Raw genomic sequence first — 11,645 nt, 5'->3', positions numbered from 1 at the left:
AATCCTGTTGCCATTTTGACCTTATATTGGGAAGGGGTTAGATGTGGGTCTATGCCTAGTTTCTGCCATACTATTTCTCAGTTTTCCCAGCAGTTTTTTCCAAATAGTGAATTCTTATCCCAGTAAAATCTTAAGGTTTATTAAACAGTAGATTACTATAGTCATTTACTACTGTTTCTTTTACATGTAATCTATTCCATTGATCCATCACTCCATTTCTTAGCCAGTACCAGACAGTTTTGATGACTGCTGCTTTAGTTTTAGAATTAGTATGACTAGGTCATCTTCCTTTGCATTTTTTTCATGAATTCCCTTGATATTCTTGATCTTTTGTTCTGTTAGATAAATTTTATTATTTTTTCTAGCTATCTCTTCTTCCTTTCTTGACCGTTAAGTGAACAAATTCACTTCTACATTGTCCTCCTTCCTTGAATACCTAGCCCATCAATGGGGAAGAGAGAGAGGTTGGTGCTTTTCCACTACTCTGCTTCTTTTAAATCCAATTCACTTGCAAATCATGATATCACTTTCCTGAAATCTTTGGTAATAATCTGTGAGTAGAAACTGCTTTCCCACTGAGTACCCAAAAGACCAATTCCAGTTGGAAATTCTCCTCACTCCCTCCTGCCTTTCCTCCCTCCCTCCCTTCCTTTCTGCCCTCCTTCCTTCCAACTTTCCTTCCTTCCTTCCAACTTTCCTTCCTTCCTTCCTTCCTTCCTTCCTTCCTTCCTTCCTTCCTTCCTTCCTTCCTTCCTTCCTTCCTTCCTTCCTTCCTTCCTTCCTTCCATCCTTTCCCTCCTCTTTGTCTTCTATCTACAAAAGGAATTCTTTATCTGAGTGCTCAGTCCAAAGAAATATAAGTTTTAATTGCTGAAACCTTGCAAGATGTCTGGGGGGTTTATGGGTTAGATTACATCTTTAAGGATCATGCCTTAAACCCAGATCACTCTGACTCTCACTGTGATTGATTGCTAATGCCAGCCTAAGCCTCACCTGGGCATTGTTTGGGGTTTTTCCAGAAGTACAGATCCTATCATGTCACCCTTCTACTCAATAAATTCCAGTGGCTTCAGACATTCAAAGGCCTATCTTTAACTTAGCCCCTCCCCTCCCCCCAACTTATTCCCCCATCATGTACTCTTCAATCCAGTGACACTGACCTCCTGGTTATTTTGCCAATGTAGATAGGTACTCAATGTAGGCTAGGGTGGGGTAAGGCTTGGAAGAGGGTAAGGGAACCCAGGAAGAAGGGGGGAAAGCATTCCATAAAAGGAGAGTCTAAAAGATCTACAAAGCAAGACACTCTATTGCTCCATCTCTTGGCTCCAAGCATTTTCTCTGACTGTCCCCCATAGAAGACTCTCCCTCCTCATTGACTTCCCTGGCTTTCATCAAGGCCTAACAAAAATCTCATCTCCTCCAGGAAACCTTTCCTAATCACACTTAATTTTTTTTTTTTTAGGTTTTTGCAAAGCAATGGGGTTAAGTGACTTGCCCAAGGTCATGCAGTGAGGTAAATTCTAATGTCTTCCTTCTGTTGATTATTTCCTATGTTTGTTTGTTGACTCCCCCTTTAGATGATTGGTTTTTGTTATAAGTGGCTCGTAATTATAAATACTTAGTCCAGAGTGACTAAAATAGCTTTTTATTAATTAAATAGCTTTTCTGCAGGAAAGGGCCATTTCCCTTAGTGAGAAAAGCAACAAGTTTCGACAATGTTTAGTCTTATCTGCAGTTTGAAAGGTTTTTTCCTCCCCTTCGAGCCAGCCATTAGTCTGAATCTTCAGGATTACAATCTAATAATAAGTTTACCCCCACTCAATATATTTTTGACTTCTACCATATATATTTAAACTAACAAGTTCCTCTTACTTTCTGTGGAAGCCAAATGCCCTACATTAGTCAACAGTTTTTAAATAGCAAGTATTGTCTTTCTTCTTTTTGTACCTTTAGTCCTTAGCACAGTGCCTGGTCTATGATTGACACTTAATACATGTTTGTTTATTTATTCATTGATTGTGAGGAAACTATTGAGGAAAAGTAATTAAGGAAGAGTAAAACAGAATTAGTTTGAAAGTACATTTATTGAAATTACTTTATGTCAAGACCTTTAACAAGCCTACATAGGGGAAAGGAGTTTCAGCCTGAGTACCAGACTACTGGCCAATGAGTGTGTCTACATTGACTTAAATGCCACTCTCTCTAGGGAATTGGATCGGGACAAGTTACCTCCAGCTAGTCCAACCAAAGAAGGGTATGACTGTACGGTCCCCAATGTAGGATGGGATGAGGACAAGGTTTGGAAGAGGGCAAGGAATCCTGTAAGTGGCAGGGGAGAAGGCATTCCAGTACAAGCAAGAGTCCAAGACCTACAAAGCAAAAGTATGCCTCCAGGGCCTATTGACCTATAAGTGAGCTTTTTTGTTTTGTTTTACTATTGAGGCAGTCTTCTCTTAACACCCTTTTCAAATGCTAATTGACTTGATTAACTGGAGGAACTTTGGTATTTTAGCCCAGACCTCACTCATTCCTCTCTGTTCCCTAATTTAATCAAAAGGAGACTATGAAATTGGGGATTTTCCAGTCACTTGTTACAGAAATACAAACAGTACTTTTTGACAATTGATAGATTGTTGGGTACTTTTTCTAAAACCAACCCTGTTCATCTTTTTTGTTTTGTTTTGTTTTGTTTTTTTCAGGGCAGAGAGATTAAGTGACTTGCCCAAGATCACACAGCTAGGTAATTCCACCTAGCTGCCCCTCAGTTCATCTTTTATTAAGGAGATTCTAGACATGAACCATTTATTAATTTTGTTTTCTCTTGAACTCTATTCTGGGTGGAGGCAGGGCTAACTAGAGAGAGTCAGAGAAGTCTGCTTCCCTCTCTTTGAAAGGGGGTCAGGATGCCATCAAGATGTGCCCTGTGGGATTTCAGAGCAAGGAACGTTTTTAAGAAAAATGGCTCTCAGAGTAGCAGATCATAGAGGTGGTCACAGGGTACCTTAATGTTAGAATGAGAAATTTTGACTTGATATATTTTACTATTTCTTTTTCATCTAACTTGTCCTTATTTATAAGGAATAGCTTGAAATTGTACTATATTTTATATTTTTCATATTATGATTTTAGCATCACTGTAATATTGAAAAGTAGACAGGGTAGGAAAAAAACATAAACAAATGGGATCTTTGACACTGAGAACAGTAGTCTTATCAGCATACCTATTAGTTTTCACAATTTTTCCCCTTGAAGAGGAACTAAGGATTTAAACTGCTGTCTGTCTTTTCTAATCACCAGGTCACAAGGAAACTTTTTTCCTGGGCAGAACTGGATCCTTGTACCTCCTTATCTATGATACCAATCCAATCTGAGGCTAATATTTGCCTTGGCTTCCAGAAGCAGCTGTCACCAGGTCACTCCACTTTGTAGAGTGACCTCTACTTTTATATACACAGCCAGGCAATCTCACATTCCACCCCTCTGCACCCACGGCTTCCTGTTGGCTCCTCCTCTCTTCATTCCCATTTTGTCTGGCCAGATGTTTTCTGTGTCTATGGAGAATGGAGGATTTGAAGATCGTTGCTTCCCTGAGTGACCTTGATTGTGGCCAGACCACTTTCAGTTCATTTATCTGAGCCTTTTAAAATCACAGACTGGTAAAAGATAGTATTGAACAGTACAAAGAGTACTAGGTTTGGAGTTCAATGACCTGGCCTCAAATATTGCCTTTGTCACTCATATGTTTAGTTATAGACAAGTTATTTAAATTTTGTGGGTCTCAGTTTTTTCATCAGTAAAGTGAAAGGATTGGACTAGATTGCTTCTGAGATCTTTCTCAGATCTTAATCTATGATCCTAAAATGCAAGGTTATTCAGTTTTAATCCTCTCTGTATGATCTCAGCTGACAGTGGTAACCTTTAATCTAGCAATGACAACCCTACTTCTAAGCTTCTCTTATCTCTTTACTTTCTGATTTCCCTCCACAATCTCAAAACTTCCTCAAAAGGAAACTGAATGAAACATGTTTTCCTTGAGTTGAGGTAGCTATTATAGAATCATGGATTCTTAGCATACCAATGACTTCAGCAGGCAATCAATCCCATTTTAGATAGATTTATTTTTGAGAAACTTAGGTTGATCTGAAATTAGCCTTCATTTATTGGTCTGAACTATGTTTGCTGGAAACACACAGAATATTCTAAGTTCAGAGAGCCTTCTAGATGATATCTGCTGTTCCATGACTATGGGGAAAGAAGACATATGCTTTCACTTGGAGTTTAACAAAACTGTTTTGGGTATTATGTTTCATCTCTCCAAATAGATGAAGAACTCCTCAAGGGCTGAGGACTTTATAATATATAAAGGCTTTATATTTTAAAGATTTTTATATTTTCTGGTACAATACTCTGGATGCATTAACTATTTGCTACTGTACTCTAGTAAGAGAGGTGTTAACAAAAGCCAAGTGGCAAGATTAATTTTTGTGGCTTAACATTGCCACCTGTTGGTGAAGATAAAATTTCCTCCAACAAAATGATCAAAATCAGAACAAATTCACCACCCTTTTATCATCTTGCTTGTGAACCCAACTCAGAGCAGTGTAACTCTGGGCAAATCTCTTAACCTTGTTTACTTCAGTTTCTTCATCTATAAAATGAACTGGAGAAAGTAAGAGTAAATCACTCCAGTATCTTTGCTAAGAAAACTCCTGATAGGGTCACACAAAGACTTAGGCACAACTGAAAAGACTGAATAACAATAACATCAATAATAGCAAAGATTTTCTAATGAAAAGACATAACTGATAAGGGTACATTTCTCCCATATATATATATATATATATATATATATATATATATATATATATATTACCCTTGGGGTGTAGGTTGTGTTCAAGGAAGACTAGTACCTTGGTGTGAGGGCTGCTGAGCCCTCTTTAGGGCTGCTTTCCCCCTTTGATGTCCATCAGAGCCATCTAACTCTCACCTGTGGTTTCAAGAAGCTGTAGCATGCACAGCGGCCATATCATTTTGGCAGGCAGGCTAAACCAGGTTGAGGGTAACAGAGGGAGTCTCAAAATCATCAGTAAGTAGTGGGGGGTGTCTTCACAAGCATGTGAAGTCTGTCATTGGTAGAATGGGCAGATGAGAATACTTCTTCCAATGGCCATGAAGCCAGATGAGACAGGTGCTGTGGAGCCCTTGGACTTGGTTAGACATTGAAGATGCCAAGGTCATCCACTGCATTTAGAGCCATCACCAGTAGTCTTGACTCTGTCTTGACACTCTGCAACATGACGACTTTGGAATAGAGAGTGAGGTGGATGGTTTCGTACAGTTCTACCTCACTCAATCCAATTCACACATGCATCAAAAGACATCATCCATACGTTACCATTCCTCAAAGTCCTGTGGTGACAGGCAAGTGATAAAGCAGCAGGTACAGATATATTGGAGGCTATAATCACAACCCTGCACTCAGGTGGCCCGGGTCACTGGGTTGTTTCCCCAATGAAGGTAGCAGTGAGATCTAGTAGCCCCCCTGAGTGACTGAACAGCCCTTTTAAGGATTGCACTGTTCACCTCCTGATGTGATGAAGGGGCTATAAAAGGTGCCCTAAGAATTGTCTGCTTACCCAACCCTGGCCTGATTACCATGGCAGGCAGGGATCTCACAGAATGGTTGAGACACACAAAAAAAATCTACAAAAATTTCTTCAAAGAAGATTCCACTCACCATCGGTTCATGGAACATGTGTACACTCATAGACAACACAAGATCCAATAGAACTGAAAGAACAGTTCTTGTTGCAAAAGAACTAAGTATCATATCCAAATAGCAGCCCTGAGTGAAGCAAGATTGGCAATTGAAGGTTGGTTTACTGAATCAGAGCTGGAAACACATTTTTCTGGAGTAGCTGCAGTGAAGGGGAATGCTATGAAGCTGGGGCAGGTTTTGTAATCAAAACTAATCTAGTCAGCATTCTTGAATGCCTACCAAAGGAGTGAGTGACAGGCTGATGACCATGAGATTACCACTTCCAGGAAAACTCCATGTCATTGTCATCAGTGCCTATATTCCCCCTACAACAAATACTATTGAAGTCAAGGAAAAATTTTGTGAAGACCTAGAGACCCTTATAGGCTCAGACATGGCAGGGAGTCCTTGGGAGGAATGGAGTTGGAAACAGCAATAGCAATGGTAACATACTCCTGAAGATGTGCATCTCACAACCTTCTCATCACAAACACTGTCTTCCATTTACCTAAACATAATAAAACTTCCTGAATTCATCCTCATAGCAAACACTAGCATCTATTAGACTATGTGATCATAAGGAGAGGAAACATATAGGATGTGAGAGTGACAAAAGTAATGTGTACTGCAGCATGCTGGACTGATCACAGACTTTTACCTCTCCAAGCTAAATATTCACATTCAACCAAAGTGGCAAAGTGAATACTAAAAGAATTAATGTCAAGAGATTAGAGAGTCTCTCTGAGCAGGAACAGTTTGAAGCTAACTTGGAGGGAAAACTGAGCCAATACACAGTAGGCAACAAAGGAGCAGAAAAAGAGTAGGCAGCTTTCAGAGATCTGGTGTACAGAATTGCATTTGCTCATCTGGGATGGAACACTTGAAAACACCAGGACTGGTTTGATGAAAATGATGGGGAAATACAGAAGCTGCTAAATGAAAACCAAGAACTCCACAGGATTTAAGCAGGATGTTCAGCCATTTCTAAGGCAGCATTTAATTCCATCAAAAGTAAAGTACAGGGCAGCTAGGTGGCGTAGTGGATAAAGCACCGGCCCTGGAGTCAGGAGTACCTGGGTTCAAATCTGGTCTCAGACACTTAATAATTACCTAGCTGTGTGGCCTTGGGCAAGCCACTTAACCTCATTTGCCTTGCAAGAACCTAAAGTACAAGCAAAGCTTAGAGAGATACAGGATTCTTGACTCAGTAGGAAGGCAGATGAAATTCAGTTTTATGCAGACAGCAACAAACCAAAATGCTTGTTATGAAGCCCAGAAGGCTATTTATGGAGGACATGTGGAGCATCCCAACTACGCAGAGCTGATTTGATCACATTGATTAATGATAATTTCATGATCCTAGAGAGATGTACTGAATACTTCCATGGTGTTCTTAACAGACCAACATCAATCAATGCAGAAGCCACTGACTGCTTACCTCAAATTGAAGTCAGTCAGTCCCTAGCTGAAGTTCCAACTGAAGAAGAGGTTTTGAACACCATTAGGCTCCTTTCAAGTGGCAAAGCACCTTGGTGCTGAATCTATTCCAGCTGAGATCTACAAGGTGGGGAGGTTCAATAACTGACTGAAATTTTCCGGATTATGTGGCATGAGGACTTTATCTGCCAAGAATTCAATTGTCCATCTCTATAAAGATAAAGGGAATAGATTATCTTGACAATCACAGGGGTATTTCTCTTTTCGTCATTGCTAGTAAGATTCTTGTCAGGGTCCTCCTCAGTAGACTGATCCATCACCTTCCTGAGAGCCAGTGAAGCTTCAGAAAGGGTTGAAGAACATTCAAAATGGTGTTTGCTGCCCAGCAACTCCAGGAAAAATGCCAGGACCAGAAAAGAGGTCTGTATATACATTTGTAGATCTGACCAAGGCCTTTGATACCATCATTCATGAGGTTTATATAAAATTATGTCAAAATTTGGTGCCTAGAAAAGTTCATCAGTATTGTATATCAGTTCCATGATGGCATGCATGCCCAGGTTCTGGATAGTGGATGATTCTCTCTAGATTTCCTAGTCACCAATGGAGTGAAACAAGAATGTGTTCTGGCTCCCATACTTTTTAGCATGATGTTTTCAGCCATATTATCAAATGCCTACACTGAGGTTGAACACAGCCTCAAGGTCAACTACCACACTGATGGCAAATTCTTCAACCTGAAAAAGCTATAAGCCAAGACCAAAGTGGAGGGAGTGTTGGTACATGATCTTCTGTTTGCAGATGACCATGCACTCAATGAAGCCTCTGATGCTGAGATGCAACAAAGTAAGGATAGATTTTCTGCTGCTTGTTCTCATTTTGGTCTAACAGTTAACACCAATAAAACCCAGGTGCTCTACTAGCGCCATGGTCTTCTTTGAAAACAAAGGACAAGAGCCATTGCAATTGAATTGGTTTGCTACCTGCTTTCTGGATAGGATATTCTATTCCCTACCTCCACCTTTTCACAAGTGGTGACCTCTGAGAATAATGCCAGGAACAAGACTTGACTTGCACAGGATAATGATAAGTGAAGATAGTTTTCTTTACCACAGAAAAATGATTTTCAGGTTCAAAGTACAGAACAAAAACAAATGACAGGGAATTGAAACTCAAGATAAGTAATACAGTACCTAGATGCCTTTGATATAACCAGGAGTATAGGAACCATATCCTAGGACGCTGAAAGAACCTGAAAATGTCATTGTTGAGTCTTGTGATTTTTAAAAAGCCTTGGAAAAAGGAATTATGCCCCTGGATAAGAGATTGATAAATGTGGTCCCAACTTTCAAAAATGTGGAGATTATTTTTAACTAGGATAGAAGACTTGATATTGCTTTTATAAAATTCTAGAATACTTCATTAAAATTGTCCGTGAACACAGGGAAATTCTGACTACTAAGAACTTAATCCATTTTAAGGACTCATTCCAGAGTAACTTCATTTTTCTCTTAAAAAAAGTGATATCACTAGACTCACAGATATGCTATTCCTAGATTTAAGATAATTAGTAATCTTGGTCAGGGAATTAGTTTCCTATTCAATGCATTTCAATGCCTCCCTATCACCTCTTGTTCAGTTGTTTCAGACTCTTTTTGACTTCATTAGGGGTTTTCTTGGCAAAGGTACTGAAGGGGTTTACCTTTTCCTTCTCCTACTCATCTTACAGATAAGGAACTGAGGCAAACAGAGTTAAGTGACTTGCTCAGAGTCACACAACTAGTACATGTCTGAGGTTGGATTTGAACTCAGGTCTTTTAGACCTCAAGTCTGGTGCTCTAGTTGACCTCTAGGTTTTATTGGGCATTCAAACTTTTTTATAATCTGTCTCTAATTTACCTTTCCATACTTTACACATTACTATCCTTCATGCATTCTATACTCAGTTATCCTAGCCTTATTACTATTCCTTATACACAACACTCTATTTGCCATCTCCACATCTTCTACTGACATTTTCCATACTTCTATGTCCAAGAATGTCTATTTTCAGCTTAGGCTCCACTTTCAACAGGAGTTACTTTCTGATACTCTCAACCACTAGTGTTTTCCTCCTCAAAAATTGTTTTGTGTCTATTTTGCATACAACTATATTTTACAACAAGAAGGTGGCACTCCATATGTTTCTCTCTCCTGGTAGAATGTAAGTTTTTCAAGGGTCTACTTTGTTTTTGTTTTTGCATTCCCCAGTACCTAGCATAATGACTGGCACATCATAGATACAGTTAATGTTTTTTGGTTGCAAGATTGAGAAATGTCATGAAATAGATTTGGTTGTCAGGAATAATGATTAATGGATTGGTGTTAATCTGGAAGGTAGTTTCTTGGATAGCAATGAGTTTTCTGAGTCTTTTGTTCCACAATTTTATCAATGCCTAGGCATTGATGGCATAGATGGAAAATTATCAAATTTATGAATGACACAAAGCTGGGAGGGATAGATCATCCATTGGATGACAGAACTGGAATCTTAAAAATTCTTAACAGAATAAAATTATATGCTGAATCTATTAAGATGAAACATAACAATATGAAATTCCAATAGGGTTAAAAATCAGCTCTACAGATATGGGATGGGAGAGCTATGGGCAGAAGGCATGTGAAAAAGAACAGAATGTTTTAGTGGACTTTACTTTCAACATGAGTCAACAGTGTGTCATGAGAAGCATTAATAGAGATATAGCATCCAGAATGAGGGAGTTTATAGTTCCGGTGCACTTTGTCCTCATTAGATTACATCTGGACTATTGTGTTCAGTTCTGATTGTTGCATTTTAGGAAGGACATTGACAGGATGGAATGTATATAGAAGAATAGGACCTGGAAGATTAGAGAGGCCTGAAAAACCATACCTTATGAGAGATCTTAAGTCAGAGTGCCCCAGATGGTCACTTTTTAGGCATTCTCTCATGTCTTACCTCTCCTTCTCTTCTTTCAAGATGTATCAGCCCCTATCTTGTCTTTGTTGATTCCCACTCCCCAAATGTAAGTGCCCGCCCTCCAGATCATCTCTCTGTATTTATATACATATAATATTTGTATCCTATATTATATATATAATATTATACACACACATAAATCAATATAGTATGCTCTAAGCTTTAATAGCTCAAAACTAGACTGACTTTTGGAATACTCTGGATTAATATTTTTAACTTTATGTTTATTCCATATATTTTTTTGGGGGGTGATGCCATTAGGGTTAAATGACTTACCCAGGGTCACCCAACTAGTAAGTGTCTGAGATCAAATTTGAACTCTGGTTCTCCTGACTTCAGGGCCAGTGCTCTATTTACCGTGCCACCTAGGTACCTTCATGTTTATTTTTATAAGTGTTCATTTCCTTGATTAGAATGTAAATTCATTGCACATAACACTTGTTTCATTCTTTGTTATTTGTATCTCTCTTGCCTAGAACAGTGCCCAGCATATAGTAGAAGCTAAATAAATTCCTATTGATTGATTATTGATCTTGTTTTGGGGAGGTCTTGCTCAGGAATGAATAGGAATTGAAGAACTCTGAGTTTCTTTTTGATAACTAACATTCTGGTATGTGTAAACATTGTGTGTATGTATTAAAATCTAAGTCTAAATACATTATATATGTGTGTACGTATATGTCTATTTAGATATTTGAGTCTAAGACTATTTTACTATATAAAACTCATGTCTCTTATTGAACCTGTTCTGTTTGTGCTTATTTAGTCCTGATAATTAATTTTTGTTATAATCCCTCTGTATAAGTATCAGGATGCAATCATAATTTAAAATGAGTAATTAATTAGCATCACTGCTCTGAAAGAGCAAAAATGAAACTATCACAAAGTGGCTTTTTAAATTTTACTAATGATAATTTTTTGGACTTTTTATTATGGAAAATGGTTTTTAATCTTTAAGTTATCACTTATTAGAGACATGATCTAATTTCTTTTTAGTAAGACTGTGGCATTTATCTCACTAGAGGTAATAATCAATAAATCAGGAAAAAATGTTTTAGGGTTCAGAACAATCCTGATCAGGGATCTTATTCTCTCAGTTCATAATGAATGGTATATAGTTTTGTGTCTTTTTTTCCAAAGGATTGTCAAACAACCTAAATTTTTTTAGACTTGCAAATAAATTAACTTTATTTTTAAAAATTTTTTTCATTTAAGGTAATGGGATTAAGTGACTTGCCCAAGGTCACAGCTAGGTAATTATGAAGTGTCTGAGGTCACATTTGAATTCAGGTCCTCTTGACTCCAGGGCTGGTGTTATATCTACTATGCCACCAAGCTGCCCCTAGATTAGCTTTATAAATTTAAGATAGACATACAGTTTTCATTTAAGAAGACTGATTTAGATCATATAACTTTTGGAGTGAAATAAGAAGGGAGAAAAGGAAACAGGAT

Source organism: Macrotis lagotis, chromosome 1 (genome assembly GCF_037893015.1).
Source record: "Macrotis lagotis isolate mMagLag1 chromosome 1, bilby.v1.9.chrom.fasta, whole genome shotgun sequence".
Lineage (NCBI taxonomy): Eukaryota > Metazoa > Chordata > Mammalia > Peramelemorphia > Peramelidae > Macrotis > Macrotis lagotis.
Note: the sequence above shows the minus strand (reverse complement) of the source record.